The following is a 9,285-nucleotide window of genomic DNA, read 5'->3' on the forward strand; positions in this document are numbered from 1 at the left end:
CACTTTGACACAATGAAAAGTAGTCTGTGTGCAGCTTATATAACAGTGTAAATTTATTCTTCCCTCAAAATAACTCAATATACAGCCATTAATGTCTAAACCACCGGCAACAAAAGTGAGTACACCCCTAAGAGACTACACCCCTAAATGTCCAAATTGAGCACTGCTTGTCATTTTCCCTCCAAAATGTCATGTGATTTGTTAGTGTTACTAGGTCTCAGGTGTGCATAGGGAGCAGGTGTGTTCAATTTAGTAGTACAGCTCTCACACTCTCTCATACTGGTCACTGAAAGTTCCAACATGGCACCTCATGGCAAAGAACTCTCTGAGGATCTTAAAAGACGAATTGTTGCGCTACATGAAGATGGCCAAGGCTACAAGAAGATTGCCAACACCCTGAAACTGAGCTGCAGCACAGTGGCCAAGATCATCCAGCGTTTTAAAAGAGCAGGGTCCACTCAGAACAGACCTCGCGTTGGTCGTCCAAAGAAGCTGAGTGCACGTGCTCAGCGTCACATCCAACTGCTGTCTTTGAAAGATAGGTGCAGGAGTGCTGTCAGCATTGCTGCAGAGATTGAAAAGGTGGGGGGTCAGCCTGTCAGTGCTCAGACCATACGCCGCACACTACATCAAATTGGTCTGCATGGCTGTCACCCTAGAAGGAAGCCTCTTCTGAAGTCTCTACACAAGAAAGCCCGCAAACAGTTTGCTGAAGACATGTCAACAAAGGACATGGATTACTGGAACCATGTACTATGGTCTGATGAGACCAATATTAATTTGTTTGGTTCAGATGGTCTCAAGCATGTGTGGCGGCAATCAGGTGAGGAGTACAAAGATAAGTGTGTCATGCCTACAGTCAAGCATGGTGGTGGGAATGCCATGGTCTGGGGATGCATGAGTGCAGCAGGTGTTGGGGAGTTACATTTCATTGAGGGACACATGAACTCCAATATGTACTGTGAAATACTGAGCAGAGCATGATCCCCTCCCTCCAGAAACTGGGTCGCAGGGCAGTGTTCCAGCATGATAATGACTCCAAACACACCTCTAAGACGACCACTGCTTTATTGAAGAGGCTGAGGGTAAAGGTGATGGACTGGCCAAGCATGTCTCCAGACCTAAACCCAATAGAACATCTTTGGGGCATCCTCAAGCGGAAGGTGGAGGAGCGCAAAGTCTCGAATATCCGCCAGCTCCGTGATGTCGTCATGGAGGAGTGAAAAAGCATTCCAGTGGCAACCTGTGAAGCTCTGGTAAACTCCATGCCCAGGAGAGTTAAGGCAGTTCTGGGAAATAATGGTGGCCACACAAAATATTGACACTTCAGGAACTTTCACTAAGGGGTGTACTCACTTTTGTTGCCGGTGGTTTAGACATTAATGGCTGTATATTGAGTTATTTTGAGGGAAGAATAAATTTACACTGTTATATAAGCTGCACACAGACTACTTTTCATTGTGTCAAAGTGTCATTTTGTTAGTGTTGTCAAATGAAAAGATATACTTAAATATCTGCAGAAATGTGAGGGGTGTACTCACTTTTGTGATACACTGTATATATATATATATATATATATATATATATATATATATATATATATATATATATATACTTAGTTATTTACTTATTTATTTATTTAGATAGACAGACATATAGATAGATAGATAGATAGATAGATAGATAGATAGATAGATAGATAGATAGATAGATAGATAGATAGATAGATAGATAGATAGATAGATAGATAGATAGATAGATAGATCTTGGTGAAGCAAGATCTTGGTGATTACAGCAATAGATAAAGACGTAGATCAGGGCAGGACAGACTGAGCAGTGGGAATCTCTCCAGGCTCATTTGCATGACTTTGTGTGGCCATCATTCTCACCCTGATGTAATGCCAAGCAAATGAGACTGATGCAATAATGGCCAATTCATCGCCGCTCCACCGGCTCGAAAACACAGTCTATAAATCACAGAAGAAACACATGTTCTATCTGACAGCTAAATCAACACAGAGTAATCACATGCTAAGTGATGCCAGACACACTGCACAGTAAATTAATATACTGTTGTTGTGTTGAGTGCATCCTGGCACTATAAGACCTAGATAAAATATTAGAGGCCATTAGAAAGGTTGGCTTGGTGTGTGAATACTTATGGATTTATGTTAGCAAGAGCAGGGGCACCAGAGGAAGGTTAAGACGATTTCAATAGCCCTGAACCAGATATATAAGACCATTTCTATGTTGCATCTGGTTCTCAGGCTTATTAAATCACATTAATTTGCTTATTTCATTAAGATAAGAGGCAAGGTTTAAATACAACAGCGATGAGTCCCCTCAATTTATATTGTGATTAAAGTTTTGTGAGCTTGTGTAATCAATTTTATTATGGTGTCTTTATAACATACATTTGTCTATCTGTCATTCTGGTTATCAAGCTTTTACTTGTATTAGTTGAAAGATTCAAGAGAATTAACAAATCACAGATTTTTCTTTTTATTACATTGTAATTAGTGTGATTTAAACACTTGAACTTATGAACTAGGAGGGGTGTCCACATACTTTTGCCTATTTATTGTATGTGCCTATTTTTAGTTGTTATGGCCCAACATTGATTTTGGCGCCCCTGAGAAGTAAATGTATTTAACAAGGCTGGAGCCATAAACTGAACATGAGGGGGTGGGGGCAGATCTACCTGGGGTTGGAGGGATTCGGCTTTCCTGCCATTGTAAAACATTACTTCATTTTTACATCAGTACATTGTGGGGGGGCATTTTATAAATTATGATATATACTAATTTCATATATTAATATATAACGTGATTACGCCCATGGTATTTAATAAGATATTTAATAAATGGCCGGATAATAGATGTAACTATTAGTAATAACCACCAGAGGGCGCAATTGTCTGTAATGTAAAGGATCGTCGCTTGTTGCATTAGCAAACAGTTCAAAATTGCGTTATTGGAACAGAAAAATAAAAAGTGTTGGTTCTATTAAATCAAAAGCATTTTTAAGCATAACAACATTAAATCTTAAATCAGATGAAGAGTAAAACAGTAAGTCACTTGAGCTGCTTTTGTACAACATGTGCTTTTGTAGTTGTGTAGAATCAGGCTCCCTCTGTAGTGAGGTGTAATAAACACTGCAGCAGATTTCATTACCTTTCTCAGACAGGCCTCATGAAAAATACATGCATTAGTAGTATATGGTCTCATCTAACAAAACCGTGCTGGCAAAAACAATACACTGCCCAATCAGCAGGTACGAGAAATAAATACCTCATCTAACTAAATACTTTAGATTCTGGAGATTCCATTATTTAAAATGTGCCTCTTGTAACACATGATAGCTTTGTGTAATATTCAACAGAACAACAACGTTTTACACTTTAAAAATACCTTTTAAAGTTGGGCACCTTGAGCAGTCTGCCCTGAATGTGAGCTGCCTTTAGTGGGGTTGTGACGACATTCCTGTTATGTGGCCAGGTGAGGACTATTCAGAATAAGGATGTGGCATTAGGTGTTGAAGTTCAGTCCACCTTTTTCTCTTTTTTAGCCATCACCAGTTTCACCGTTCCTTGTCTTTGTTCTTTTTTTCCCAGAAGATGGGTTGCTTCTCGCTGGTGGATTGAATAGCTGGCATTGGTGGCAACTTTTTATTTTTACTTTGTTTCCGTGGCTCTTTAGCTACAGTATTGTGGTATTAGGGATCACAAACTTGTGGAGTGTGGAGACACAGGCTAGAGTTGGCAAATCACACCATGTTTACCTATTGTACTTTATTTAAATTCACTTATCATGTATTTCACAGATGTTCCAGAGGTAGGTGACTGGAGCAAGGAGGTCTGGAAAACCACTGAACCAATAAAATGGGTCGCAGAGAAAAATCCAGTTTCATTAATTAAAAATATTTTGTTTTGTGTTTTGTTTTGACGCATCATTTGTGTTTCCTGGGTTGTGGTAAAAATCATGGACAAAATATGTGTGGCTACATCTCACATTATTTTGTCTAATTAGTTCAGTTGCATTTGTATTTTCAGTTTACATTTAAATTTATAGCATTTAACAGACCTACAATCCAAGCAACCCAACCTACAATCCAAGCAAATGTGGGTTAAGTGTCTTGCTTAAGAGCCCAAGCATGACAAAACTGGCAAGTAGTTTTGAGACTTGACCCAGGGACCTTCCAATTGCTAGTCCAGTACTTAAACTGCTGAGCTACCAGTGCTTTTATTCAGTAACTCAGTAAGCAATTGACCCCGTTACTACCTCTCCAACATTGAAGTGATCTCTCCACACTATTTTATAAACTTGCTTTAATTTTTACAGAATTTTACAGTTTATTATATTTTTGCCAATATCAAAATCAATTATGAAAGATAAAAGTTGACAGAAATGTGCTGATAAGTTTATGGGTTTTTATGGGGTTCATAATGTGAATGAATATGTTAACATATCCTGCTTTTATTCTAATATCTAGCCTGTCAGCTTTCTTCTTTTTATCTTGTCCTACTTTTATCTTCCTTTCACTTCTAAGATCCCATTTTGACCTTGTCTGGCCCCTCCGTTCCCCCCTTGCTCCCTCATCTGTCTTCTCTGTCCTTCACTTATCCCTCTTTCCCTGCGCTGGCTGGCTAGACTAATCGGTATCGTCCCATTTTGCCATCCATCAGGGCTCCTCTCATTGTTTTGACGTCTAGTTAATTCTCTGCTCATGATTTATCAAATTCTTATTACCGCTCACTGAAAGCCTCATTCATTGTGCTGTTGTAGGTAATGATAGCTCCACCACGGCCAACCAAATCCCCAGCTAAAACCCATCTTCTCCCGGTTCCCTCCTCCCCCCTGCAAATCTATTCTCATTTTCTTTTTTTATTCGGCTTGTTCATCCGAGTGCTCTACTTCAGGTTTTTCCTGTAAAAATTTTCTTAATGTGATTCATGCCGACTCTCTTATTCTCATATGACCATATTTAATACAAAGGCCTGGCTGGGCCACAGAGCTGTCAAACAGTTGTTCTAATGGCTTGGGAAAGAATCGAAAACAATCGACTCCGGTTGAGTTTAATCAGAAACGACAGCTGAAAGCAGGACAGCAGGTCCAAATCAAATTATGTGGATGAATATGCTAGTTGTTAAACAGTGCGGTCTCTGGGGTTGGCTCGATTTAATGAAAAAAAATGAAAAGACGTGGCTATGACCTAAAGACAGTCAGAATTTCAATCATTTACTTATGAAACACAAAGAATAGACACATTAATGGAAACATGAAAAAATATAGTAAACTGATTTCAAGATATAAAAAGTAAAGGTATAAGGAGTAGAGATACAACAGCTTTACTTATTCTGGGATGCTGTCATACAGCAATAAAGAGCTTGTGTGGGATGTTTGAAAATTCTTCATGAGAAAATCTCAAATTCTTTAATATGCTTTGCAGTCTTTGCTCTAGAACTTTCTAGAAAGATTCATATCTAGTGACTGGGGAGACTTTGAAAGGTGTTTGGCCACTTTTTAGTGTTCATAAAACCATTCATGAAATTTAGCAGTATGTTTGGGGAAAATATCATTACTTGGGTGACGCAGCAGTCTAATACACAATCACACCACCATATTTTAGCCATATTTTCAGCACTGTTGCACTGTAACAGATGACAGATATTGCATTTTGGAAAAAAAGTAAGGGCTTTCTTTTAAAGAAATGTTTGCTGTCAGAGTGCTGTACAGCAGTTTTTCAAACCTTGGGTCACGACCCAGTGTGTAAACCACAGTGGGAGCAGATTGTACAAAGCAGAGCAGAGAGAGTGAGATGCATTGTTTGTGTTGCCTGGTGTTGTCACGTATAAAATCATGGACATAATGTGTGTCCCTTGAAAAAAGTTAGAAAAACCCTGCTGTACAAGAAAAACCTGACAACTTTAGATAAGCTTATTGTATGCAGGTGATTTTCATAACATTAGGAGTCAAAATGTGAATAACTTAAAGTGCAAATGCTCCCACATTAAGCAGCAAATGAAGTAAAGCAGAGGTTAAACTTACCCAGTTCTCCCATCATACTCACCCTCCTCCATCCATATCCTGTCAGTCCTGCCACACCCAAACCCAGAGATGGCTTCATAATTTATGTGCCTGTAATAGTGCATTAAGTGATGACATGTCATGCTCTGTGATGACAGCTGCCATGGGAATCATATATGGAGTTAATGTAAAATGGGGTCATGTTCCACATTCAGAGTCTAGGACTAAGATTATTAGCATTTGTTACATACAGGCATGAAATGCTTAAGTGAATGGAGAGAAATGTACTATAGAGTCTCCTGTTTTATATAAACTATATGACCCAAAGTATGTGGACACTAATTTCAAAGCCATAAGCTTGTTGGACAACCTAGTTTAAATCTGTGGCCACTGATACAGAGTTGTCCCCCAACCATGGGAGTCTGTAAGAACTTGTGGCCATTGAAGCATTTGTTAGGTCAGGCTGATGTTGAATGAGAAGACCTGCCTCACAGTCAACATTCCAGTGCATGTTGTAGGACAAATGAACCAAACCATGATTAGCTCAAACACTTTTTCCCTTGTCTGGAAACTGAGGACACTACTTGTTGCTTTATACGAGTCTTTAGTTGTTCAGCAGTCTGTAGTCACATCGTCCTCTGTATGATACGCCATACATTTTCAACTGGAGACAGATCTGGTCTGCAGGCAGGCCAGTCAGGCACACAGACAAACACACACTGTGCCTATGAAGAACATGACCTGGCACAGTCTTGCTATAATAACCATAGTGTAAAGACATTGCCTTGATGGCACCAGATGTCTTTTTAAAATCCCAAAATATGCCTCCTTTTTAATGGTACCTTCACACATATAGAGTCACCCATTCCATGGGCACTGATGCACCCCATACCATGACAGATGTTGGCTTTCACAGATTTTGCTGATTATAGTCTGGATAGTCCTTGTTTTTTCATCAAAACAAGCTTAATTGTGGACTCATCAGTTATTTGCTGCATTCGAAGATGCAGTGGTGGACTGTGTGACAATGGTTTTCCAAAGTACTCCTGAGCCCATGTGCATATATTTATCAAAGTAGCATGACGGTTTCTGTTCCAGTGCCATCTGAGAGCTCAAAGATCACACACACTCAACAGAGGTTTTCAGTCCTGCCCTACACAGACTGAGATTTCTCCAGACTGCTTGAATCTTTTAACAATATTATGGATGGTAGATGGTGAAAGACTTAAATTACTTGCAATCGTGCACTGATAAAGTTAAACTGATTACCATAATTGTCTCACAGCCACCTTTGCTTTGCCCTTGGTGGACTTTCGTCTTACACCCAATTCACCTGTCCCAGATTTTTTAATGTGTTAAAGCCATTGAATTCAATTTTTTATATATATTTACGAAATAAAGCTGGTCAGTTAAATAAGAATAAGACTTAATAAATCATAGATTTTATTTTTATTGCATTTTCCAAACATCCACACTTTCCCAAAAATGGGGTTTGTACATATTCACATGTACTGCTGGGTCAAAGTCTGTTTAGCCCACTGAGCACTTTCAATTATTCCAAGCTTCAAAAGAATCATTCTTGTATAATCGATTGCAGTGCTGCGCCTCTTGATTTAGGGCAGGTAATCAGCAGGGTCACATGTAAATGCAGTAAGTGAGTGAGAGAAATGGATTGGACTTGAGGGGAATTAAAGAGGCCTAAACTGATTGCTCAGCATGATTGATAGCCCAATATGTAATACTGAGAAAAAGAAAGGGAGAGAGAGGAGAGAAAGACAGAGAGAGAGAGCAAATAATACAGGTATCAAAAAACATCCAGTATCCAGACCTCATGTCATGATGGACGCTTCTGTCAAGAGCAGAAAGGGGGACAGAGAGAGGTACAGATGAAGAAAAAGAGGGTGAGATGAAGTGGAAAGCAGCAAAGAGGGCAGAAGTGTGGAGGGGGGGGCAGGAATCTGAGTCTAAGATGAGACAAAAAGACAGAGTATAACAGAGAGAGAGAGAGAAGAAGGAATGAGTGAGGATGGGCTGACAGCAGAGCCAGTTCATCTTTGCAAATGGCAAATGAGCCGAGAGGGAGTTATTACCAAAGTGAGAGACGAATGAAATGATGAGTGAGGAGGGGGGCGATGAATTCGACCCGGCAGCAAATTTGGTTTTTAATCATTAGGAGAAAAAGACTGATGGCTTGTAGATAGATGGAAAATGAGTAACTACAGTCTGCGCATGAATTAAAGAGAAAAGCAGTTAACCCATAGATTAGAGAACACAGTTTATAGATACGGTGGTACCTTGTAACTCACCGTCCAATAAACTCGACACACTTTGTGGAGAAATATATGCAGGTTCACAGGACCATGGAACGCATTAACAGGTTTCCCATACATCCTTATGGGAAAAAGTACCCTGAAAATCAACGCCTTTTAAACTCGACGCCACTCCCAGAACCAATTGACGTTGAGTTTCAAGGCACCACTGTATAAATAAACACCATCTTAGGTTAAGTTGGCCTCTCCCTCCTCTAAAAAAAATAATAGTTCTCTTCAACCTAGAACGTTGAAATGCATCCATCTCACGGCATAAAAGACTGGGCTGAAGTATCTCAGACACAGCAAGGGCCTCACAGGCAGCCATGATGAGTACCCACTATCGGACAGTGGTCCGAGGAAGGACAAGTCACGAATTGCCAACAGGTTGGTGGGCGACCAAGACTCAATAATGGCAGAGGAAATAAAGACTATAGTGTAAGGACAGAAAAGGTAATTTGGCTCAAATTGCAGAAATAAAATCAGGTTTTATACTGGTGATAAGGTAAATTAGACACAACACGTAGTGCATCAACCCCTTCTGTGTATAGTGCTTTGTAGCTGCAGACTAGTCAGTAGGACAAGTCACGAATCGCCAACAGGTTGGTGGGCGACCAAGACTCAGTGATGGCAGAGGAAATGAAGTCCATGGTGTCCGGTAAGGACAGAAAAGATAATGTGGCTTAAATTGCATAAATAAAAAAATAGTTTTAATATTGGTGATAGGGTGACACAACACATAGTGTATCAACCCCTTTAAAAATAATAATTCTCTTTTACCTAGGACCTTGATGCCTGAAATGTATTATGCATTCATCTGTTATTATGCCCTTCCCTGCTCACCCTATACCTGTCTGTCCACCATGTTATTATTGACACATTCCCATAAGAACACCCCCCCCACCCCCCCCACACACACACAGACACACAGACTCATTAAAGCAAGGGTT

The sequence above is a fragment of the Trichomycterus rosablanca genome, chromosome 18, assembly GCF_030014385.1.
Source record: "Trichomycterus rosablanca isolate fTriRos1 chromosome 18, fTriRos1.hap1, whole genome shotgun sequence".
Classification (NCBI taxonomy): domain Eukaryota; kingdom Metazoa; phylum Chordata; class Actinopteri; order Siluriformes; family Trichomycteridae; genus Trichomycterus; species Trichomycterus rosablanca.